The sequence below is a fragment of the Danio rerio genome, chromosome 10 (assembly GCF_049306965.1).
Source record: "Danio rerio strain Tuebingen ecotype United States chromosome 10, GRCz12tu, whole genome shotgun sequence".
NCBI classification, from domain to species: domain Eukaryota; kingdom Metazoa; phylum Chordata; class Actinopteri; order Cypriniformes; family Danionidae; genus Danio; species Danio rerio.
Genome location: NC_133185.1, coordinates 43,388,503 through 43,415,753, shown reverse-complemented (window position 1 = coordinate 43,415,753; position 27,251 = coordinate 43,388,503). Strand labels below are relative to the sequence as shown.

At 35.9% G+C, this 27,251-nt stretch overlaps 1 protein-coding gene across 2 annotated transcripts in view; it reads left to right on the top strand.

The window, feature by feature from the left end:
- The window catches only part of nrip1b (nuclear receptor interacting protein 1b), a 56,591-nt gene that overhangs the window by 20,340 nt on the left and 9,000 nt on the right, over positions 1-27,251 (top strand). Inside the window, exon 1 of one of the 2 annotated variants that reach the window (XM_021479444.3) lies at positions 2,196-2,435. The exons of the other annotated variant lie outside the window; for it this stretch is intronic. The gene's annotated coding sequence lies outside the window, so the exon portion shown is untranslated. Of the gene's footprint in view, positions 1-2,195; positions 2,436-27,251 lie in introns of those variants that run through there. 2 annotated transcript variants of the gene reach the window in all.

Below are 27,251 nucleotides of genomic sequence, written 5' to 3'. Positions count from 1 at the left end.
AACCGAGGATCGAACCAGCGACCTTCTTGCTATGAGGCGAGCGTGCTACCCACTGCGTCGCCTACTTAGGTTTATTTAGTGTGTGGACAGTATTATTGTATTGTACAGATATTTTGCACAATTTAGTTTTATTAAACCTCACTATTAGGAGTCCTTCAGGACTTGTAAGGAAATCTTCAGCCCAGATATACACACAGTCAGTGAATATCAGTGCCTTTACTAGACTATCATCTGAGCTCATCGTCTGAATCTCTTATTGCTCTCCTCAAGTGTTTTCTGAATTCATGAGGTGAATCGCATTTTCTTTTTTTTTTGGTGATTGAGATGACATGAGTGTAGCCACAGGAATCATGGGAGTCACAGTGCATTATGGAAACTCTGCTGGACACTGATCCCGGTGCGCGAGGCCTTTAGACGGACTGTTGTTTCTGTAGTATGTGGAAGGTCAAGAGCTCCGAGAGAAGCACTCTGGACCACAAAAAGCCTTTCTTTCTGAATAATGAGCGTTTCTATTTGGTTAAAGCGAGCTGTTCTGCATGTAATGACAGAGCCAGGCAGACTTTGACCCGACCGGGAGTTTCAGTATTTCAGATGTTGAGTTTATCAGTGCTGTGAGTAATGGAGAGCTGGTTAAACGTGTAGTGGACCATTGGTATTGTTACATTTGGCAAATGTGACTACCTCAATATTAGCCTCAAACCATCTGAATAAAGACACATCACTTGTTTCTCTTTATTTATGGAAGTTTTTTTTATAAATACAAGTTTAATTATGCCAGTTCATTTATTTATTGATTTGTTTATTTATGAATGCAAGTTTATATATGTATGTTTGTTTTTTTATTTATGCCAATTTATTTAATTAATATATTTATGCAAGTCTGTTCATATAAACAAAAACAAGAAGATTAAAAAATCATAAATTAATCACACAACAAGTGTAAGAAAAAAAAAATCAATAAATAGTTCAAATAATTAAAAACTAATTAAAGTCTTAAACAAGTTTTCTTATTTTATTCCTTCTAAACTCTTTTATTTATTCTAGGTCCTTTTTATGTAAGTTTATTTGTTTGCTTATTTGTTTATATTTATTTATGCAAGTTTTATTTTTGTTTGTTTATTTGTTTTGCTTATTTGTTTATGTATTGAGGCTAGACAAATTATTTCTTTAGCACATTTTTATCACACAATAGAAATTCAAGGTGCTTTACATAAACAAGAAGATTTAAAAAATATCATAAGTTAATCCCACAACAAGGGGAAAACATAAAAACAATAAATAGTTCAAAATAATTTAAAAACAAAAATTACAAATGTCTTTAAACAGATTTTAAAAACAAACAAACAAAAAGAAATAGGTTTATTTATTGTGAAAAATGCTTGTTTTTTGTTAAAGTATATGTATTTTTAGGTGTTAGTTTTTGAGGATCTCTAATAAATATTGGCTGATAAAGCAAAATGTAATGTTTATTTTCTCTACATTTATTTTAAATTTACTCAATTATAAAGTAGACATCTTTCTTTTGGGTTTCTTCTTTCTTTTAAGGATTTTTAGATAAGTAAGGTTATTTTAAATCATTGAAATGGAAATTAATATGTAAAGTTATTTAAGACGTATTGATTTAAGACGTTTTAGATCTCTGTAATGGTAAAACAGCAACAACAAAAATCTGTAATTAAAGGATTTAATTATAAATATTAATACGCTTGTTAAAATCTTACATCATTAAAAATAATGATGTATGTTTATTTATAATATAAATTAGTTTTTTTGATTGAAATTATGCATATTTTATTTACATATTTATTTAAAATCTGAACTAAAAGTCTATTTTTTATAATGCACCTTGCTGGCAACCAAACTTTTTATATTTTCTTCAAAGTTGGCTTTCATCGTCTACCCTAGTGTCTTTAATTTTTTACTGTTTAAGCTCTTAAATTATTAATAAAATCTTAAAATATTTATTAAAAGTATATAATAAGTATGTATTTTTTATTCATATTATTTTTATTCATACCAAACTTTTTCTATCCTGTTTTAAAGTTTGCTTTCATCATTTCCCGTCTCATCGTGTCGACAACACTGCTGAACCATGCTATAATCGCTGTAACGTCTCTGTCTCTCTCTCTCTCTCTCTCTCTCTCTCTCTCTCTCTCTCTCTCTCTCTCTCTCTCTCTCTCTCTCTCATGACTTAGACCCTATTGAAGTTTAATACCAATAACACCCAGATATGATGGCCTTTGCTCTAGTGGGGTGTATGGTGTCCTGAACGGGTGTTCCTGCGCTAATCTGCTGAATTCCAGCAACGCTGAGGAGAAACGGTGACGTCTCTGCCTCCAGCAGGATCCCATATGACACACGATAACGTTACAGTCAGGAAAGGTCAGCGGACGGTCTGCTGTGAAGGACACGATCCACACGTTCACCCGAGCAGGGTTAGTGTTTAAACATGACATTTCTCTCCCCCGGCACGGTGTCAACGTACAGAGGACAGTCCAAATATTTGTTTAAAGTGATGAACCTTGTGCAACCAAGGGCACTGCATTTGCATGATGATAAAAGCGTTTTGTGTGCTGCTGTGACACTTGCTGGGTGGAACATTTTGTTTTTCTCTTGCACAGACATTGGCATTGGAGTAGAATGTATTTATTTAGCATTTATTAACAAACTTTTGTTGATTTATAGTGAGTGGTGCAGTGTTTTTTTTGTGCTATTTTTCTTGCACAGACATTGTCATTGGAGTTGCATGTATTTTATGTATTTTTTAGCACTATATTGATTTGTAGTGAGTGAAGCTGTGTTTTTTGTGCTAATTTTCCTGCACAGACAATGGCATTGGAGTTGCATATTTTTTATCTATTTATTTTGCTCTTTTGTTGATTTATAGTGAGCGATGCTGTGTTGTTTGGGCTATTTTCTTGCACAGACGTTGACATTTGAATTGCATTTTTTTTTTATCCATTTATTTTGTACTTTAATTGATTTATAGTAAATGATATAGTGTTTTTTGTGCTATTTGTCATGCACAGGCATTGGAGTTGCATATATTTATTTGCACTTTTATTGATTTATAGTGAGTGATGCAGTGTTTTCCGTGCTATTTGGTCTTGCACTGATGTTTGCATTGGAGTTACATGTATTTTTATCAAGTGGCAACCTCCCGCTCTCCCTCGGGAGGCCAATACGGAAGTAACTGAAACTGCAATTCATCGAAATTCCGCTAGTCCTGGCTCCATTATAGAGCAAATTTCAATTAAGCCCACTGTTAGAATGGCCAACTTTACAGCAGAAAAAAAGGTGTTTATAGCCTGGTACAAAGAACGATTTTGGTTCATAAAAGCTAATATTACCCTTCATGACAGCTGTGAGGGGGTGAATTTTTGTAACTCATTAGTTTCCTTTATATTAGGTTATATTAAGTTTGCATAATTAAGGGCGTGGCCACTTGATTGACAGTTAGGTCTCGCTGTTGCCGTCACTTCACCTCAGCTGACTCGGGCAGATTAGCCACTGATTTCAACATATTCATCGTATTTTTGTTTTGTTTTATGTGGCTTTACACCGTCAGTTTCCTTTTGGAATTATTTCCTACAATTATCAGATTATATGGAATGCTGTGTGCACTTAATTGTGCTCACAAACCATTCACGTGGCCTCCATTTACTAGTGAGTAAAGTTATTTACTTACATACCATCTCTATAAATGTATTTGTCTGTAGCTCCGCTCACTCTCGGCCTCTTTGCCCTTGTTTGGTATCCCGTCGTGAGTGCGATGACGCGCGAACAAAATAGCAACGGGTGGCCGTGTGTACTTGTGGCTTCTTTTGCGCTCTTCAGAAACCTATGGGTGACGTCACGGATACTATGTCCATATATTTTACAGTCTATGATTTTTCTACATTTATTTAGCACTTTTATTGATTCATAGTTAGTGATGCTGTGTTTTGTGTTATTTTTCTAGCACAGATGTTACTATTGGAGTTTCATTTGTTTTCTATGCATCAATTTTGCTCTTTTATTGATTTATAGTTAGTGAAGCTGTGTTTTTGTGCTATTTTTCCAGCACAGACATTGCTTGTGGAGTTGCATTTTTTTAAATCTATTTATTTAGCACTTTTGTTGATTTATAGTAAATGATAGTGTTTTTTGTGCTATTTTTCTTGCACAGGCATTGGGGTTGCATGTATTTATTTGCACTTTTATTGATTGATAGTGAGTGATGCAGTGTTTTCTGTGCTATTTTGTCTTGCACTGATGTTGCCATTGGAGTTGCATGTATTTCTATGTATTCATTTGGCACTTTTGTTGATTTTTATAGTGTGTAATGCAGTGTTTTTGTGTGCTATTTGTTTTAGACAGATTTTACTATTGGAGTTGCATTTATTTTTATCTATTTGTTTGGCACTTTTATTGATTTATAGTTAGTGATGCAGTGTTTTTTGTGCTAATTTTCTTGCACAGATGTTACTATTGGTGTTGCATGTGTTTTTATGCATTTATTTAGCACTTTTATTAATTCATAGTTAGTGATGCTGTGTTTTTGTGCTTTTTTTCCTGCATAGCATTTGGCATTGGAGTTGCATATTTTTTTATCTATTTTTTTTTTTTTTTTTTTGCACTTTAATAGATTTTTTAAAATGAAACATTGTTTTTTTGTGCTTTTTTTCTTGCAAAGGCATTGGAGTTGCATTTATTTATTTGCACTTTTATTGATTTTATAGTGAGTGATGCAGTGTATTTGTGTGCTATTAGTTTTGCACAGATGTTACTATTGGAGTTGCATTTATATTTATGTATTTATTTAGCACTTTTTTATTTATAGTGAGTGATGCAGTGTTTTTGTTTGCTATTTGTATTGCACAGATATTACTATTGGGGTTGCATTTATATTTATGTATTAGCACTTTTATTATTTTTATGCTGTGATGCAGTGTTTATTGTGCTATTTTCTTTCACACATATTGGCATTAGAGTTGCATGTATTTATTTGCTCTTTTATTGATTTTATAGTGAGTGATGCAGTGTTTTCTGTGCTATTAACTTATACAGATGTTGGCATTAGAGGTGCATGTATTTATTTGCTCTTTTATTGATTTTATAGTGAGTGATGCAGTGTTTTCTGTGCTATTTCTCTTGTACAGATGTTGGCATTAGAGGTGCATGTATTTTTATGCATTTATTTAGCACTTTTATTGATTTATAATGTGTGATGCAGTGTTTTCTGTTCTATTTTACTTGCATAGAAATTGGCATTGGAGTTGCATGTATTTATTTTACACATTTATTGATTTATAATAAGTGACGCAGTGTTTTTGCTCTTTTTCTTGCTCAGAAGTTGGCGTTGGAGTTGCATGTATTTTTTTATGCATTTTATTTTGCACGTTTATTGATTTTTAACTAGTGTTGCATTGCTTTGTGTGCTAATTTTCTTGCACAGACATTGGCATTTGAGTTGCTTGTGTTTTATGTATTTATTTTGCACTTTTATTGATTTTATAGGGAGCAATTACAGTGTTTTTTTGTGCAATTTTTCTTGCACACACATTGGCATTGGAGTTTTATGTATTTGTTATGCAAGTTATAAACTATGCAAGTTATAAACTATATTTAAATATAAACTCATATTTTTAATTTTGTAATGTAGTTATAAACGTTTTAAATATTTTTTCATTTAAATTTTTTATTTTGATACTACAACCATTTTGCAAGTAACATGCGTGTTAACTTGAATTTAGTGCAAAAAATGTCACTTATCAGACATTTTGGTAGGTTTTTAATAACTTTTTAGTTTTTTATTTTTATTTTATTTTTTATGGCCTAAAAAAGGTCCAAATTAGGTAGCAAAATAACTTTGTACAATAAAGACTGCTAAATGAGCTTAACTCATTAAGTAAACCCATAAAAATTGCATATTTTTCCCCAAAATTTTAAAATGGGCCTAACAATTTCTAATTCCCACTGACTTCTATATTGTGGAAAAGTGAAGAACCATTTATTTACCCACATTATTCTACTTCAATACATTTAAGCCTGAAATTATTCATACCCCTGCCAAATTCTGACTTTAAAGTTACTTTTCAACCACTATTCAACCAGCAAATTTTAATTTTTGACCAGAAATGACTCCGGCTTCTCACAAAAAATAATGAGACTACACTGTAAAAAAATTATCTGATCAAGTAGTCCTGACAGCATATGTTTTTAGGTCATTGTACCTTATTAAACTAAGTTGTTCTAACTTTAATTTTATAAGTTACAGTTAAATGCACTCATACAGTAAATTGATTCTGCTTAAAATTTTAAGGCACTCAGGATTTTTTGTGTGTATGTACGAGAGGCATCATTGTGGAAGAAATATATTTCTTTAAGTAAAAAGTAATCCAGAATTTTGCAATCGTGTATTTATAATTTCAGGCTTGACTGTATATGATATTTTCTAATAGTGTTTTTCTTGTTACTGATTGTAGTTCATGTGTTCTGTCAATCTTTAGTTTTGCTAAAAAAAAAAAAAAGTTACCTTCAATACTCAAAACATCCTCATTTTACACCGCTTTCCAAAAGCTCAGCTCAAGTAATTCGCCATTGTGTGGTAAATGTAAGGTGGAAGTGGGAGACTGCACTCATTTATTATAGAATTGTCCTGTTATTCGAGCTTATTCACTTTTGTGAGCTGTATGTTTGGACTTCAGCTACAGTTGGATTTATTGTCTTTGAGATTTTAGGTTGGCCGGTTGGATGTTTGCCTGACAAGGCAAACATTTGACATGATTTGACATTTTAGCCTTTGCTGTCAGAAAAGAATATACTGTTCAACTGGATCAGTGACAAACCCCCGTCCTTAAAAAGACAGCACAATGTTATAAGGGGAATGGTTCCCTTAGAGTTCCTTACCTGTGCCATTCATATGTCCACTGAGACTTTTCATCAAGTATGAACTCCTTACTTGGATTTTATTGACGTTTCTTCCAGCCATATTTTGAGTTATGGTATGTCATAATTCAATTCATTTTATTATTTTTATTATTGTTGTTATTATTATTAATATTATTCATTCATTCATTCATTTTCTTGTCAGCTTAGTACCTTTATTAATCTGGGGTCGCCACAGCGGAATGAACCGCCAACTAATCCAGCAAGTTTTTACGCAGCGGATGCCCTTCCAGCCACAACCCATCTCTGGGAATATTAATATTATTATCTTTATATATTTTCATTCTATTAATTTATTTATGGATTTTAAATTGTTTTATTTATTATAGTTACTTTATTAATTATGAATATTTAATGTATTTTGTCTTTAGCATTAAGCATCCTCATTTTGTTCAACAGAACATAAATGATTCAGGGTGAAAACATAATGGCAATTTTCATTTTGTGGTAAACCATAAGTATTTCGAGGATGCCAACATGCTTAAGCTTTACTCAAAATATGTCATTTGCTGTTTTTTAAACTACTTATTTAAAATGAGCTGAAACAACACAATTCCTTAGGGGTTTTTGGGGACAACTTAATTGTTTCAAGTTCAATCGACTTGAATTAGCTGAAGCCAATAAATTAACTCAATTCCTTCATGTTGCTTCAATACAAATCGATTGTGTGGAACCCAGCATTTTTTTTTACAGTGTGGTAAAACCCAAAACCAGTTCCTCAAGACATTCGCTGATATCTCAGAATTTCCCACATGTCTAAAGCGAACGTCAAGTAGTTCTGGAGAGAGGGGAAAAAACCTTGTATTGCGAGTCTCAGATGCCGTGGAGAGTCATCTAATCCCCTGAAACGGAGACAAACAATCTGTAGAAGAAGGTTAAAAATACACCAGTGAGACATTTTGAAATTCCGCCTCTGTCTGAGTTCAGTGCTAAGGTTAAAGATCCAGCGCTGAGATAAGACTCGCCCACTGGGGACCAGATAACAGGCGCGCAGATTGAAAAGAGGCAGAGTGAGAGAGAGAGAGCGGGGTTTGGGGTGGAGGGGAGATTTGAGATGTCTATCTGGCAGTGTGAAGGTTTTTGTCTTGCAGATCCAGTTCAAGGACGCCTGCAGGCAAGACAGCCCTGACTGTGCCAGCGATGCATCTGAAGGTCACATGTACTCGCCCTGCCACTCTCAGCAACAGCAGGAAAAAGAGGAAGAATCCTTCATTTACCTCCACCGATAACCCTTTCCATTTCTGTGCTCCAACACATTCAGTGGGGGAAATAAGTGTTGAACATGTCACCATGTTTCTCAAAAACATATTTCTAAAGGTGCTGTTGACTTGAGATTTTCACCAGATGTTGATAACATCCAAAGAAATCCATATATGTAAAGAAAACAAATGTGATTAGTTTACAAATAAAGTTATGTGTTATAAAATGAAATGACACAGGTGTTGAGCACATGAAGAAAGGGAGGTGTAGAAAGGCAGTGAAAGCCCAGACAGCAGCTGAAATCTCTCAGTAGTTTTTCAGCAACCCTCTGCCCTTCTTCAGTGAAAAATGATTATCAGCTGCTTCAGTCCAACATCTACATTATCCAAACTTTTCAGCCTGCGACCCCCAAAATAACAATGCCAGTGACTCGTGACCCCCAATATCCTCTGAGGTGGTTATAAATACAGAAACCTTGCATGCAATGACGCAGACACACCAATTACATTTGTTTCAGTGCTTTAAATGTGCCAGAAAGTATAACCTGATGTTATAAAATCAAAATGCATCTGACGCTATTGCTACCTTTAAAATAATGTAATTACCCCAGGGGTCGCAGTCCAATAGAACTAGTAACTATAAGCTACTATAGTAACTATATAGTATATAGTAACTATAAACGACTATTTTTATTTTCAGTATAGTTATGGATGAAATATGTTAATTCTTATGGTTTTATAAAAATAAATAGATTTTTGGAAATCACCAGGCGACCCCCCCCCTTCATTGCGCCGCGACCCCTCGGGGGGTCCCGACCCCCCACTTTGAGAACCACTGCGATAGACGACAGAACCATCAATATTTTGTTGAAGTCTGTGAAAAACTCACACCTGAGCAATACATGTGACTTCATTCTTCATATGAGAGGCCTCTTTAAACTGCCATCACTATATATATATATATATATATATATATATATATATATATATATATATATATATATATATATATATATATGTCACTATAAAAGTAAAATGACTGAACCTACACACTGGAAAAAATAAAAATTTGAAATGAAAATATTTAAGTTTTCACATCTAAACTCTAACTTGTGCAGTAAATATAATACTGTGAAACCATGATAATTCTTATTCTATGTTATCATACTGTCAGAATCTTATACCGGCCCATGGCTGATCAGCATGAAGCCGAAGTTGCTGAGACTTTAATTTCAGTATGTTGATGTACTTCCAGTTGAAATGGAATATGGGCCCTTTTTACATTTCTGAGATTTTCAGTTATGGAAGTTGTCATAGTTCAGTAAACTTAGAGCACAGTGAATGGGTGAGGACAACAAATAATTGTTTTACAGTCCTATTTGCTGAAATTATAAAAGGAAAACTCCGTGAAGTGTTTCAGAAAAAGGAAAATAATAGTTTGAGACTGATAACGGCAGTCGGAAGAGAAAACAACATCAAATTTACTATCCTGCACCTGTACCAGTTCAAATGCTCCAGTTAAAACACCTTGCACAAGTGGTCATTTATTTTTTGTGATTTAAAGCTAAGATGATTTAATACATACACAAATAGTCTTAGCTTGTGATTTGTTAATAGGTTGAATTGTACATTATAATAAAGTGCGAGCATATATTTTACTTTAAATCTTTATCGTTGCTAAAAATACTAGCCTTTTGCACAGTACTGTATATTGCGGTGGCATGTAGGCGCCAGTTCAGGGCTGTCTTTTGTTATCCTCAAATGACTCTGTAGTGCCACGTATTTCGGTTGCTGCCTGTGTGGTTTTAAAATAGGGTGAGAGGGGGTTTAATGAAACTTGGGCTTCCTCTTGCACTTTTAGCGCATGCATCTGTTTTTATCTGCTGCGATTAACGGTTAAACATCTGTTAAGTCTGCGCTATCGCTGCTCTAGTGCCCTGCGGTCAAACATAAGCTCACCCGTTTTACGTCACATGCCCGATTGAGTAGTTTTGACAAGAACTGTCTTGATTGTGTTGCTTGAATAGCTCATGTATGCATTTTGTTTATATCCAGGCCATCGTCTTTTATTATAATAACAATGAATGTGAATTAGGGCTGTTCAGTTCTGAAATGCATCATTCATTTGTCTTTTTACATTTCGAGTGTTCTAAAATCATCTTTATTGGAGAAATTTAGGCAGAAAATCTTAAAATCCACCCTGGGTTTACTTGGGATTGTAATGAAAGTAGCATTTAAAGATGGAGTTGACTTTTAATGAATAATTTGATTCAGTTTACACAACTGGTCAATATGATTTCCTCATTTTGGTACGCTCCAATAAAACAACACAAAAGTGATTCATTTGACTTGTGCTTTATATTGCTTGTGCAGTTGGCATTTCTATTTGGAGTTTTCATGTTCTCCTTGTGTTGGCGTGGGTTTCGTATAGGTGCTCCGGTTTCCCACACGGTTCAAAGACATGCATTATAGGTGAATTAAATAAACTAAATTGGCCGTAGTGTATGTGTGTGTGAATGGGAGTGTATGGGTGTTTCCCAGTAATGGATTGCAGCTGGAAGTGCATCCGATTAGTAAAACATATGCTGGATAAGTTGGTGATTCATTCTGCTTTGGCGATCTCTGATGAATAAAGGGATTAAGCCAAAGGAGAATGAATAAATTGTTTTGGTCTGGATCTTTTCAGATAATGATTTCATTCCATTTACAGAACTGGGCTGAATGATCCGCTCACAGATTAGATCGAACAAATGTTTCCTTTGAGCTGGATTTTTTCAATGGATCATTTGATTCCATTGACCAAACTAGTCTCAAGGATTTGCTTACCAACTAAATTAGTGAATCATTTGATCCAGTTTACAAAACTGGTATGAATTATTAAATTTTTTGATACAAAACTCCTTGACCTAAACAAATCATTCTTTTGGACATTTTTAAAAAGAATCATTTCATCAAATTCACGTAATTGGTTATAAATGAATTGTTCACAAATTGGACTGAGCAAATGTTTTCTTTGTGCTGGATCTTTTGAATTGATCATTTGATTCCTTTGACCTTACCGATTAAATCAGTGAATCATTTGACCCAGTTTACAAAACTGATATGTATGATTCGCTCCAATGTTTGGTTCAAAACTTCTTGACATAAACAAATCATTCTTTTAAACATTTTTTTAAAAGAGTCATTTTATCAAGTTAACGTAATTTTTTATTAATGTTTGCTCACGGATTGAACTGAACAATTGTTTCTTTGAGCTAGATCTTTTGAATGGATCATTTGATTTAATCGACCTTTTCAATTGAATCAGTGAATCATTTGGTCCAGTTTACAAAACTGAAATAAATGATTCATGCAAATTTTTGATTCAAAACTTCTTGACCTAAAATAAATAATTCTTTTGAACTTTTTTTTTTTTTTTTTTTTTTTTTTTACAAAAATAATAATTTCATCAAGTTAACGTAATAGGTTATGAGTGATTACCTCACATACTGGACTGAACAAATGTTTTCTTTTAAGCTGAATCTTTTGAATAGATCATTTGGTTCCATTGACTGAACTAGTCTGAAGGATCTGCTTACCAATTGAATCAGTGAATCATTTGATCCAGTTTACTAAACTGGTATGAATGATTTGCTCAAATGTTTGGTTCAAAACTCCTTGACCTAAACTAAACTTTTTTTAAACATTTAAAAAAAAAATTGTTTCATCAAGGACATGTAATTGGTATAAATGGTTTGCTAAAAAATTGGACTGAACAAATGTTTCATTTGAGCTGGAACTTTTCAATGGATTCCATTGAGCAAGGGATTTGCTTACCAATTGAATCAGTGAATCGTTTGATAGAGTTTACAAAATGTTTTCAAATGTTTGGTTCAAAACTATGAACTAAATAAAATAAAAAAAAGTTCACATAATTGGTTGTAAATGATTTGCTCACAAATTAGACTGATTCGGTTCTCCAGTTCAGCTTGTTGACTTGTTAAATTGTAAAAACAACAAAAAAAAACTATTCCCATTTTGGACTGATTGGTTGTCTCTCAAAGCTTCAGAGCTTTAATCATTTGAGTTGAATAAATTACTTTGAAGCTTTTGTGTTCCTTTTTGCATTGGATTGAAATTGCATATAAAAGATGAGTGTGATATTTAAAATATCTCTTTTAGTCTTCAGTCGGTGATTTATGGCAACGTGACATTTTTGTGTGAATTATTTCTGAGTCATCCGATCAAAACTTCTTGTACTTGTTGTTCTTAGCACGCAAGCCACTTAAAGCTTCATTTTAGCCTGAACTTAGTTGACCCGATGTTTGTCATGCTTCAAAAAAGCAGTGGTGGTGTTCTTGAGGTATCTGTGCTAATCTAATCTGTCCCTGAGGCGTCCGCTATCACCATTTTGCGACTTTTTCGATTAAAACGGAAAAACCATGGAGACTAAATGATCAATAACCACTGTCATGATTCCAGATTCTCTCTGTCGTAAATCTTCCGGCCGGCTCATTTCGTTTCGCTGTTGCAGATTAGTTTCCGTCTTACTCAAAACAGAAGTGTTTTGAGATGATAAATTATACAATCACAACAAATTTGTCAACAATTTCCGCGCTGTCTGACACACTGCTGAGGCTGAAGCGATCGTCTAGTTTGCATTGCAGTGCAGTGTCCTAAAAACACACACACACGCGCTGTGGCGATGGCGGGGGAAGAGCATAAATCTTTAATATTAACGAGTCTTGCTGTGGCAGGAGACCCAGCAGCTTTGTCCCTCTCTCCTCTTGGCTCGCCTACGCTCCCTCGTCATTTAATTAACAGTAGGGAGATTATGGAGGCCTCGGGCCTGTGAAGATCTGATTTAAACATGGAAATGTTACATTACTGTCTCTGCTTTGGCAGAAAACGGTAGGGGAGGAAGTGAAAAGATGGGAAAGTTCTTTACATTAGTCTTGGGTATCGCAAACTTCCTCACGATATATGCATTATGATGGAAAAGGCACTATCACAGTGCTCTACAATATCATAATGAGATCACAACTGAAACCGCAGCATGTTTGAGGAAGTCAAACTGTGGTTCCAGGTAACATTTAGTGTCACTTTTTCTCCCCCTGTAGCACAAAAATGCTAATTGTCTTGTAATTACACACCTGGTAATAGAAACACCAAGGTTATGAATAGAGATGCAACATTTATAGATTTTGGTTGTATGATTATTATCATTATGCATGATGATTATTGTGCATTCTTTAATTTCAAAACACTACTAGTTCAGAAAATCACATGAAAACGAGATTGTATTTTAAAGTGTTACTTCTTGCTTAGAAACCAAATAATACAGCACAAAATAATCATAAAAACAAACAATAGTTGATTTCTCTTTGAACTTAAAAACTCAAAAGTTTGTAACATTTAAACATAAGTGATTAAATGTATACTGTAAATAAATGACAGAACAATGAATGAATAAATTAATTAATAAATCGTATTTGTTTAATGTAAATATATAATACCTCGGTATGAATGGCACTTTACGGTATTTATTAAATCATTTACAGGAAAAACAAAACTAATGAAAATACCCCAAAAAAGTGCCAAAAGTGTCAATGACATACAAATTAGCTTTGAAACAGGAACTTCAATTTTTCAATTTTAATAACAAAAAACTATTAAACCATGTAAAAAAATAAAGTTTCAATTTAGTATTGTTGAAAACTCATCACATGCAATATTTAATCACTCACTCACTTAGATAGAGATGGGTTTTTAAAGGAAAATTATCATATAACTATAATCTGGTAAAAGCTGGGATCTCTGGGCATGTCTCCTGCAACAGAAAAAAACCCTCTCATTTGGGACTGAGGTTTCTGGGACAGAGATATGACTTGGCCCAGGTTAACAGCAGTGGGTAACGTTGTGCATTGTCTTTCCTCCACTTAAGAGGACAAGCCATGAGTGAGATAGAAGTCTCTTTGTGGTACAAGTCAATGTCTGCATCAATCTGAACAGTGTGCTGTATTCTGCAGTCCCCATGACTGTTATTAGTCGTATTGCCCAACTTGCAGGCAAGTGCACACATAGGGCTCAGCATGTGCAGTGCACATGCCCTTTTTAGTCTTGGATAGAAAGTGCCCTTCCAAAATGATCAAAAGTGCCCCCGCGACGCGACACACCCTCTATCCCGCCCGATGCGACAACACTGCTATTCAGTACGCGCGCGGCGTCAACAACAACACCCCCAACCGAAATGCTTCCACACATCCGATTTAAAACCCGCTTTAGGTTCGATCATTTCCAGCTCTTTTTCATCCCCGCTACTAACAACACACTCCATTTCCGCATTACTGGATCTGTAGCGACAACAGACCGCAAAGGATGATGGCCACCCCTGGGCTGATGGAAATTGTAGTTTCCGCTACCTCCCATTCGCTTCATTCGCCTGAGCAAATTTTCTCAGAAGACCTATAGTTTTACCAAGTCATGCGACTACGGTAATATCGAAAAAAATTGCTATTGCGGAATGACGGTATTTACAATACCGTTACATCCCTAATATTTAACCATGTAAATATAAGTACTTCCCTTTTAAAGAGAACAAATGTAGTGAAAGGCTGCTGGACCTCTATCTGAAAGGCACTTTTGATCAACTATATAACAAAATGTTTGGTATTTTCTTTCTGTATTTTTAACTTTTGGATTAGAGTAGAAATGTGTATATTCCATACAAAGTATGAATCTGATCGGTAGTTCTTGTTGCGCAACTCGCGGTGCGCTCGCAGAATTTAAAAAAAGTTTTGATGTTTTCAACTAGGTGCACCTGGAAAGCACGAGTGCATCGGGACGCTCACACGCATTGTTCCCAATATGCGCACACAAGCCCCGCATATACATGGGAAATAATAAACTTGAGCATGCAAAAGACGCGATAATAGTAATAATAATTCCTTACATTTATATAGCGCGTTTCTGAATGCTCAAATCGCTTTACACATTGGGGGGAACCTTAGTTAATAGACTCAGCCGTAGTTAATCCTTGTGTATGCGTATTAGCCTGCGTTTTTGTTTAGTTGCAGCTTTTTTGTTCCATGCAGAAAAACGATGTTGAAAAACCTTTTATACAGTTCATGCTGTTGTTTTGCTGCAACCTTAACACTGAATAAAGCCCATAATCAGTACCTGAGGTGATAGTCATAGTAGTTTATGCTGTTGTTTTGCTGTGAATTTAACACTGAATAAAGCCCATAATCAGTACCTGAGGTGATAGTCATAGTAGTTTATGCTGTTGTTTTGCTGTGAATTTAACACTGAATAAAGCCCATAATCAGTACCTGAGGTGATCATTGTTATTGTAGTTTTTGCTGTTGTTTTGCTGTAACTCTAATAGTGAATAAAGCCCATAATCAGTACCTGAGGTGATCATTGTTATTGTAGTTTATGCTGTTGTTTTGCTGTAACTCTAATAGTGAATAAAGCCCATAATGAGTACCTGAGGTGATCATTGTTATTGTAGTTTATGCTGTTGTTTTGCCACGACTTTACCACTGAATAAAGCCTATAATCCAGGGGTGTCCTAACTCGGTCCTGGAGTGCCTCAATACACCTGCTTGGAAGTTTCTAGTATGCCTACATAGAGCTTGATCAGCTAGTCCAGGTGTGTTTAATTGGGATCAAAGCTAAAATCTGCCGGTCACTGGCTCTCAAGGACCAAGTTTGGGCACCCCTGCTATAATCAGTAGCTGAGGTGATCAGTGTCATTGTAGATTATGATGTTGTTTGCCTCGTTTTTAACACTGAATAAAGCCTATAATCAGTACCTGAGGTGATCAGTGTCATTGTAGTTTATGCTGTTGTTCTGCTGCGACGTCACAGAAATCGAAAGCCTTTCTCACATGGAAATCCCTCTCATTGCTGCCAGGAACGTTAGGTCCGAATCTCCTTTTAATATAGAAAAATAGCTTTCATCTCGTTGCATCGTGTGTAGTAGGGACACGATGTTAAATGTTGATTAATGATTTAATTGGCCAGACCCTGTTCAACATGTTAGGTAGTTTTCACAGAAGATACCGATCTTGGTGTGTGCGGTGGGATGAATGGGGCATGCTGGTAATCAGGTTCCAGTGCTTGCAGGCTGGAAACCTGGAAGCGTTGCACATCATGTGTTGCCCAGGCTCTTTCCCTTTTTCTGGAAGTGAAGCGGTTAATGTTTCTCTGTAATTGGCACCCACAGCTGCTCTCCAGTTCGACAGGGATGAGTTTAGAGCCTCTGCCTTGCGTGACAGCTGCCTAATTGGGCATTCTCCCCTTGTGGCAGGTGCCGCCTCCTCCTGAAGAATGGCAGAGGATTACAGATGAGGGCACGGTGACCCTCTCTAGCTCTTGCTGGTGTAGCGGGGTGCGATGTAGTTCAATGGCGTCGGGTCACCGGGATGAGGAAGTGAGAGGGCGGGGCTCTGCCAGGTGGCGGATGACAGAGTGTCACATGATGGTGTCAGTGTGTCAAGGGCGCAAACATCAGCAGCGACCTATTTTATACTACTTTTTTTCTGTGCATTCAGTTTGAGGCTTTCAGTCTAGTTTTCTAGCTGCTGGCTGTCTTCACACGTCAGGATGTCAGCTTCCGGTGCACAGCATTTTTTTCTGCTCTCAAGCTGTGTGTGAAACTGTCAAGGTGAGGCCGTGTCCTCTTGTTAGAGGCGATTAATGACACTCTGTGTAAAAAGTGAATTATTCTTGCTGATGTAAAATGTGCTGTTGGCTTTACTGTTGACCGCTGAACAGAGGCGATGAACAGCTTAGCAATTGCTGTGGCCTTATGCTTTTCTGTATTGAGGCTTGTGGCCTAATATATGATGATAAATGTATCCAGTTTATAATTTTCAAGATCTGTTCTTCATTCTGCCAGTCATTATCGGTCATCTTTTTACTGTCATGTTAATTAAATTGACACAGTTGTTGAGAGATTTGCATTTAAAGTGAGTGGAGTATGTGTAGTGGTGCTTTTAAAGAGACAATTGATCCAAAAATGAACATTTACACACTGTTTACTCGCCCTCAAGGGGTTTTAAACCTTTATGAGTTTCTGCTTAACACAAAAAAAGATATTTTGAGGAATGTTGGAAACTGGGAACCATTGACAACCATATTCGGTAAAAAATGTAATGGAAGTCAATGGCTACTAGGTTTAACATTTTAAGTATCAAGTAACATTACAAGTATCTGCTATTATGTTTAACAGAAGAAAGAAACCCAACAAAAGAGATTTGACACTAGAAGATGAGTTAATTTTTTTTGGTGAACTACCCCTTTAAATTTGGTTGGTGCCCGAATATTCAGTAAGTCTTTAATATCAGCACACTTTTAGATTCCCATTGTTGCACATTTCCAGAGCTTGTCAGTAGCTTTGTTTTCATCCAAAAACGTGAATTAAATTTATGCACAAAACTGGATTATTGCATAAAAGGCGTGCGAATAAAGCAGCATTTCCATCCATTTAGTCAAAGAGAACAAAATCATCACTTCCTGATTAACTGGCACCAAATACAAAAAGTAAAAATGAAATTTGCTGCAGTAGGAGAAGCTGACACCCCTGTTCTTCACTTTCATCTGTGACGTGTGAATTTTTCTTCTCAAGTAAAAAGTTTATCCTACTCAGTTTTGCGCATGAGTTTTTAATGCATATTTTCAATATTTATATGCATTATGGTGTTTCCATCAACAGATTTTTTTTCTTTTCTTACATGCGTATAAAATAATTTTCATTGAAAATAGCTTTTTATTAAAAATTAACTGGCGAGGCAGTGGCGCAGTAGGTAGTGCTGTCGCCTCACAGCAAGAAGGTCGCTGGTTCGAACCTCGGCTCAGTTGGTGTTTCTGTGTGGAGTTTGCATGTTCTCCCTGCCTTCACGTGGGTTTCCTCCGGGTGCTCCGGTTTCCCCCACAGTCCAAAGACATGCAGTACAGGTGAATTGGGTAGGGTAAATTGTCTGTAGTGTATGAGTGGGTGTGTGAATGTTTCCCAGAGGTGGGTTGCAGCTGGAAGGGCATCCACTGCGTAAAAACTTGCTGGATAAGTTGCCGGTTCATTCCGCTGTGGCGACCCCGGATTAATAAAGGGACTAAGCTGACAAGAAAATGAATGAATGAATGAATGAAAATCAACTTTTGTTATTTAGATAAATTATATCCTAATTCAGTATAATATTTTTAATTGGTCCATCTCTAGCTGGGAGTATCTGTATTATTGGGAAGATTTTTATGAATGATTTTAGATATATATTTTTATGACTACTATAGTTAGATTAGTTTATAAATGTGAAAATACATTAATAAAATTGACTTACAGAAATTTTGGAAAAAAGCCAAAAGGAAATGGAAATGTTGCCTATTAAATGATCATTGCTATCATAATTTATTCATTACTACTTTTTCTATTTAACACAATTCATACATATAAACACTGTAAATATAATTACAATGTAAAATATATATTTTTAAAGCCAACATGGATTTTTCCTCTTTTGCAAATTTGTATTTAATATTTTTCTATGACATATAAATTTGGGTATACTAGTTTTTGGGCCGTTATCTTAAGTTATTTTGTTAGATGAGCTCCAGATTTGGCTTCAGTACTGACTAATCTAATGTACATGCACAAATACAATATTGCATAGCTTTCTATTAAAAAATATACATTTAAAAGATATACACGAGAATACATAAATAAAATTGACTTACAAAACATTTTGGGGGAAAAAAAAACTTTTTTCAGTAAATCTTGTCTATTAAATGATCATTGCTGTCATAATTTACTCATTATTACTTTTTTCTATTTAACACAAGTCCTTCTTGCTTATAAACACTTTAAATATAATTACAATGTAAAATATAATTTTTTTGCCAACATTATCATCACACAGAGATGTGATACAAGTAAAACTTCTCTTACAATATTTCAAAATATTTTTGGCGTCATCAAGAAGGCCGGCACAAATCGTGGTATGGGCCATAAATTGAGGACCTCTTTAAATTGTGGCTCACCTCCACATTTGGTCTGGTCCTCCTAACAATGTCAAACTCTATAATACTGTGTTTTAAAATGTCAATGCTAGAACAGTATGTTATGCAGCTTAATCTGACTTGCATTCCTCCTTGAGTCTTCATATGGTTGACTGAATGTTTACCTCAGATGCGTTTGTTCCTGTGTGTGGTGGCACAGGTGTATGTTTTGTATGTCTCAGGCTCTAAGTGTGTCCACGTGTGTGTGTTCAAACTGCACTGTACAGCTGGGCTTGCACTTCAGGTTTGATTTCACCTGGTTTTCCCCTGTAGCTATTGTGAAGTGTGGAGTATTGGTGTAATCTTGTACACAGCCTCGAGGCCGGCACTGATCAGCCCAGCTGTTTTCTCATTCCCTTCAGCCAAAGAAAACGAGTAGAAATGTGTGTGCATGATTGGGATTATTTCTCACTCTCTGTTTGTGAGTGTGTGTGTGTGTGTGTGTGCAGAGAGAGAGAGATTCATTAGTATTCTGCTGAGGAGTCGTGCCGGTAGAGCAAATTGATTACCACACTTCACCTGTCTGAGCCTCCTGAGATCTGCAGTGAAGACGCTGTTCTGTCTGTGCTCCCGTTGGCTTCGTAATGCGGGGCCGCTCTCATTAGCCGTCATTAAACAAAGCTTATATTTTCTTGCGTACTTCCTGCGAATGTGAGGATTGCTGCTCGGCGTCCCAGAGGATTTCCAGCAGTTGTTAAAGGCGTTTTGTTGGAGAGGGAATGGATCGCTTGTGTGTATTTGTGTGCTTTAAATTGACTCATCCGTCCAGGTGACCTTTCGGAGTAAGACTGCAGCAGCATGGGAATTCACATCCGTGCTGAACGCTTGTCAAATTGTGGAGGGATAACCCTGGGTTGTGTGGTTTTCGTAATGTAAGGTTTAATTCATTTTTTTTTTCTCCACAATTAAATTTTTTTTCTGTTAAAGTTTTTCAATAAAATAGTTAAAGTATTATTTTAGTAATAAAAGGATATAAAATTAATTGTTTGCACTCCAACAAACAAACAAAAAAGATTATTGCTGCTTGTTTAAACTACTTATTTAAAATGAGCTGTATCAACACAATTCTTGAGGTGAGCTTGCTTTGTTGAGCTTGTTTTATTCAAGCCACTTAAATTTGTCAAAACAATTAAGTTAACTTAATCGATTTTTTTTGGGACAACATGAAGGAAATGTGTGCAACCCAGCATTTTTACAGTGTATAATGAATCCTATTCAGTTGCACAGCAATTTAGTAAGTTTCATTTCAATCTCACAAGGAAACTACGTATCGTCAGGAAAGTAGCTTATATGTACAAATTTATAGGGTTTAATTTGTACGAAAACGTACGATTTTTTTAAAGGAGGTGTGCCCCCAAACCCAGCCATAATTGGGGAATGAATAAATCATACTAATATGTAGGAATCAGATCATATAAATTCATACGAAGTAGCCACTAAATCAAAAAGTTGAGACTTGCAGTAAGATTACGTTAAGAGTTTAAAGAGTTTACTTTATTTAATTTTGTTTAAATTATACTGTTCATTCATTTTCTTTTCGGCTTAGTCTCTTTATTAATCTGTGGTCGCCACAGCGGAAAGAACTTATCCAGCATATGTTTTACACAGCGATGTCCTTTTAGCTGCAACCCATCACTGGGAAACACCAATACACTCTCATTCACACACATACACTATGGACAATTTAGGACGAGAATTTTTTGGAATTGTGGGGGAAACCAGAGCAACCGGAGGAAACCCACGCAAACATGGGGAGATCCTGCAAACTCCACATAGAAATGCCAACTGACCCAGCCAAGGCACAACCTTCTTGATGTCAGACGACATCCCTACCCATAGTGTTGCGACGTGTAGTTACATTTTTTGAGAGGTACACGTCATGGTGGGCTGAAGAGTCCTTACAAGTTTGAACCTAGTACAGGATAAGAACAGGGCTTTGTTTTCTGCCGGGTCATTACCAGCTGCAGTCCAAATAAACTCAACGGGTGTCATTGCGATTTAAATTCTAGTTTAGCATCTTGTTGGAGTGTCAAACTTAGTAGCGTGCGCCTGAAAGGTGTAGGTGTGGAAACTGGAGCTTCAGTGAGGATCGGGGTGAGATGGATTTGGAGCTGGTCGTGTTGTGATTAAGGAGACAGCGGGTGAGTAGATATGGCGGAGTTGGCCAGTGTTTCTGGGAGGAGCAGGAGCGAGAGCAAGCTCCACCGCTCCAGTGATAAGAGCCTAGAGTCAATGAGAATCTGTAATCGTAGTCGGGTGGCATTTCATTGGCATGTTCTGCCGGTGTTGGTGCCAGCTGGAACGATGTGCCGAGAGGAGAAACTCAGGTGCTTTGTCATTTCATTGGTTAAGTGCACTTAATCGATTAAGAAAATGAATAGAAGCTTCGTTTTGCATTTGATTTCCGGCCTTATGCTGAAGTTTGTAAATGTGAAAGCTCTGGAGAATCATAATGAGCTGAAGGCGAGAGTGACCTTACCCGATTATAAAATTGACACATAAAAAAAAGTTTTAGACTTGCAGCTTAAAGCTTAGTACACTTAAAAGGGATAGTTCACCCAAAAATGAAAACCTGCTGTTAATGTACTCTCATTTAGGTGATTTATTTAGTTTGTCTTCAGTTAGACATTAAAGAAGTTATTTGGGGAGCCAACACACTTTTCTGTCATCTGAATATATATATATATAGTATAGTTAATATTGTAGTGTTAATTATTGCATTTACTAATATGAACAAACAATGATCAATACATTTACTACAGTATTTCTTCATGTTAGTAAACGTTAGTTAATGAAAATACAGTTGTTCATTGTTAGTTCATGTTAACTCACGGTGCATTAACTAATACTAATAAGCATGGACTTCAATAATGCATTATAGAGCTGCACGATTCTGATCTATTAATTTTTTTTTGCCTAAAAGATCACGATTTTCTCACGATTCTGTAGTTATAAAAGGTTAATATGAGTGGGCTATTATTATTGTTATTCTCAAACATATGGTAAAACAACAATAGGCTTTTGTGTTGCTGTACTGGTGGTTAAAATGCTAAATTTTGTATAGACTTGGAATGGTAGACCTGAACAGACTTTAGATTTGTCCTGGTCATTAATGCTGATAATAATTCTGATGTTGAGTTATTGTGTTTTGAGACAATCTGTAATTTTCTGCTTTCAATCCGTCACTGACGTGATTTTCGTGAATACAGAAGACTGGGTGGGTACTTTTGCATTTCGGCAGGTTTTAGGGCTGGAATCAGTCAGCTACATCTGGCAACACTGTGTGCGCTTTCGCCTTCATTTTCACTGCTAAGAGCGGTTCACCACCCTCACGGCTCCCAAACGATCACTCTGTGCCACAAACTAAATGTTATTTACAACTTTATTACCTGTTATTCACACCCTATGCTGGATCTGTTCACTAAAGTAGACTTCATTCAGAGGCGCGCGCTCGCCCGTTTTCTCCGTGATAGCTTACATTCAGCTCACTTCACATGTGATTTTGCTGTCGCAAATACATTACACAAAGACAGAAATGGCAATTTTGGGTTAAATGATATCTTATAAATACAGCATGTGAATATATATATATATATAGTTAAAGTCAAAAGTATTAATTTTCGAGGCCCTATTAATTTTCTTTTTAAAATATTTCCCAAATGATGTTTAACAGAGCAAGGAAATTTTAACCGTATGTCTGATAATATTTTCTCTTCTGGAGAAAGTTTTTTTTTTTTTTTTTTTTTTCCTACTAGAATAAAAGCAGTTTTTAATTTTTTAAGCACAATTTTAAGGTCAAAATTTTTAGCCCCTTTAAGCTATATATTTTTCGATAGTCTACAGAACAAACCATCATTATACAATAACTTGCCTAATTACCCTAACCTGCCTAGTTAACCTAATTAACCTAGTTAAGCCTTTAAATATTAAATATCATAAATATTAAATGTTATTTACTGTCATCATGGCGAAGATAAAATAAATCTGTTATTAGAAATGAGTTATTAAAACTTATGTTTAGAAATGTGTTAAAAAATTTTTAATTTAAACAGAAATTGAGAAAAATAATAAACAAGGGGGCTAATAATTCTGACTTCAACTGTATATAAACTTGCCTTACTTTAACTCACAGTGCAATAACAAGCATGAATTTGGATGTTAATAATGCATTGGTAAATAAATGTTTAACTATGATTAATAAATGCTGTACAAGGTATTGTAAATTGTTTCCTTATGTTACTTTATAAAAATAAGATATAATGCATCTATACAAGTTTGTTCTGTAATACTTACTAATTGCTCGTGCTATTCCCCCCTAAAAGTTCACAATCAAGGGCATTTTTGGTTCGTTTCTTAACAAGTTTGCTGAGCTCCATGGCATTGCAGCAGCTGTTTATTCGCTCCTATGCTTTACTTCCAAAAGAGCAAAAGTTCAGTGGTGTGGACGATACAGTCATGTTTGTTTAGCTAGCACGTCGCTCCCCTTATTTAATTTTCTCGAGCCATATTGGATTTAGAAATTCTGTCCTGCGTATCTGAGCGAGCCCGAGTGAACACCAGCTGCCTGCGATAACATGATGGAAAGCGCTTCTCGCGGCACCCTTTCTTTTCAAATTTCTTTAACCTTGGCTTACCTTTAACGCCGGGGAAGCGTCTGCCAGTCTGGTGTCAGATATTAGTGATACGCACAGCGAGGGCCGGGTTGTCACTTTTTATTAACACTGAGCGCTTTGCATGGACTCCAGCTGTTGCGTGCGCTGAGACTCAGACGTACTTGACCTTGACTCTCAGCACAGTTCCTGAGGCTCAACCCTATTTTTAATCATGCATTTTAAATGGCACAAATGGATTATGCTTCCTTATAATAGGGGTCATTCATTAAACTTTTTTTTTGTTAGGGTACTTTGCATGATTAATCTAAACCGAATTTTTCAAATCACAAAAGCTGTGATTATTTCAATGCACTATCAAATATGGTAACAAGTAGCACAATATATTGTTTCAGCAAAATATGCTTGACTGCCGTCTATGTGTAATTGTCTTACTAGCCAATTGAGTCATGAGTGTCTTAAAGTATTGTCAGTGACACTCGATCTAGTAGCAAGCAACAGCAGCAAAGTACAATTTCAGAGATGTTTCAGCCATGTTAGTTTGCTGAGTTTTCAGTTTTTTTTATAATCATTATTGTTTTTTGTTTATATAATAAACTACACTTTGTAAGGCTTGAAACTTACGCTGCTATTCTGAACCAATAATCTGAAACAGAAAGCAGTTGAAGGATGGCTTGTTTAAATCCATTATTTATCTGACTCCACTGTAATTAATCTGACTCCATTAAAGTTGTTATCATCATTGACAAAGAGAAAGAATCTCTACGTCTTAAAGCAGGCAAAGTTGTTTATTAAGTTACATGTTTAAATACACAGACAGTAGAATGAAACAAACTAACATACTGTATAAAGAAATTAGCTGTAACGTGTACTGCTGAGCAACTAAGTCAGGGAAACTGGCTTTGTTAGCATATGAGGCTATGCACAGGTGTGCGGGAGAAGCAGAGTAAAAGCCATTCTCCTAGATCAACAGTTACCTTTCCTTATTATACCCTGAGCAAAGCATCATCAAACATGAGTGAAAACCAGCTGAACACTCAGGCCATGACCAGGGCCAGACGGAATCTGCGGATGTTTTTTGCTTTTTCTGCGGAGAATTTCGGTAAAAATCTGCAGATTTCTGCGGAATTATTTTGGGACTAGCCAGTGGAGTATCATAACTAAAACCTTAATATATGAAATAGAAAGTAATAAATTACTGAATAAAAACTGAATAAATTCAGATTTACACATTTACTCAAGTAAAATAAACGGAATTAGTGATGGGCAAAAAATCTGTGGAATTCTGCGGAATTATGTGAGCGCAGATTCCGTGTGGGCCTAGCCATGACTCAACAATAGTAAATATATTGTATATTAAAATATAATCAATCAATGTCTCTGTTGATTTCATCACTACAACACTGAAGTCATAAACTGTCAAATGACAACAAACATGACACAGTTATATGAAGGAAGATCACGAGCAGATGAATTGTGTATGGTGAAAAGCACAAGGTTACTGTAAGCGAATGGCAGAGATGTGTATCGGAGCTGTGAGGAACTCTGCCTCACCAAGAGGACCCATCCCATGCTTGGAATGTCTTAGTAGTCCTTCATTAGCATAGAAGGAATAGTATATCATATTTTCTCCGCTTACAACTGATTTTAGTTTCTCCCTAATTTGAGTTTAACTTGTTTACAGAAAGGTAAGGTCATTTTATTTATGTTTACTATTCGCTACACTCATTGCATTTGGTACAGAATATTGAGCTGAAGCTTAACTACAAACTTCAATTGTAAATCCAATATAAATATAGATGATGCAATATCTGTCGGAAAAAAAAAATCGCAACCTAGATATTTTTTTTCCCAAATCGCATCGCCCTATTTTAAATCACATTTTTGATCAGAAAAATCGCAATTAGTTTTTTTTTTTCTTAAGATCGTGCAGCCCTAGTATTTTGTGGGATGGCTTGGCTTCCAATTAATTTCACACCCGACATGTAACCATAGCCGGATTGGCTTTGGAAATCAAATCCCTGACATTTGCGTCAAGAAGTCCGGCGTTCGCAGTTAAGACCTTTTTTTTTTCTTCTCTCTTCTCCGTCCGGCTCCTCAGGGGAAATTGCCTCTCAGCCACTGATGATGGTTTGACCTTCCTGCTCGTGGCGTCTGGGTGAGCAAAGAAGGACGCCCTGCCATGATAAAGCTTCCCGTCTGCCACTGTTCCCTTCACCACTGGCTAGTCAAATCACTTAAAATGCTGTTGGGTGTGAATGTTTGACATTGTCAGAGATAATGGATAATCACTTGCGGACCGCTGGAGGGAGAGAGATGGAGGGGGAGAGAGGAAACATATTTTGTACATATTTTTTTTGTTCAGCTGTGAATGACGTGTATGCTGCGGGATCTCATATTTCATGCACCTATTATTATATGACTGCTTCCTGTTGTAATGGACTGTAATAGGGATGGAAATCGGTTATTACATTTACTTAAAGGGGACCTGTTACACAGTTGTGTGGTGACTACCTGTGTAAATATAGCCAGCTTCTAATGGTAAACATTTATTAATTTCATTTTTTTATAATCATACTTTATAAAGAAACACTTTGATTGACATTCTCACTTTGTACGTGTCATCAGAGGGGGAAAGCCCCGCCCATTAGTGACAATCCCTCCCTCCTTATCATAGAATATTAGTCTTGTTTTTTAAATCTGCCACTATGCTGACACATAGGCATTTGTAGCTCCGCCCTCTTTTGAAAAGAGCACAATCTCATTTGCATTTAAAGCGACAGTCACCAAAATTAGCATCAAAGCCTAAAAAGGGCAGATTCAAAGAGCTCTAAAACATTATTTGTGGACTATTTTGAGCTGAAACTTCACATACACACTCAAAGGACATCAAATACTTATTTGAAATATTATATAAGGGGGAAAATAGGTCCAAGTTAAATGAATCGTTCACCCAAAACTGAAAATTCCCCCCTAATTTACTCATCCTCAAGCCATCCTCTGTGTATACATGTCTTTTTTTCTGTCAGACGAACACATTCTGAGTTGTTTTACATTTTATCCTGGCTCTTCCTTGCAGCATATTAGTGTTGGGTAGAGACTTTTATTTTGTAGCTTCAACAATTTTGTTACTCCAATAAAATCTCTTATTATGGTGGGCATATCCCTTATTTTCACATCCCAATGTTGACAGGTATGGTCTAATTGGGTTTGGAACTAAACTATGCAGGACACCAGCCCTCCAGGACATAATTTGGGGCACCCCTGTGTTAAACAATAAATATCCGAGTCTCTGTATCTCTTAAGTCTTGCTTGTTAAAAAGATTAATTCACCCCAAAATAATAATACTCAATTGCTTCCCACCATCATGTCATTTCAAGCTTGTTTGACTGTTGCTGTTGGTGTTTTGTTCTCCATTGACTACCATTTACTGGAAGAAGGAAAGCCATTCAGGTTTGGAGTGACATGAGGGCG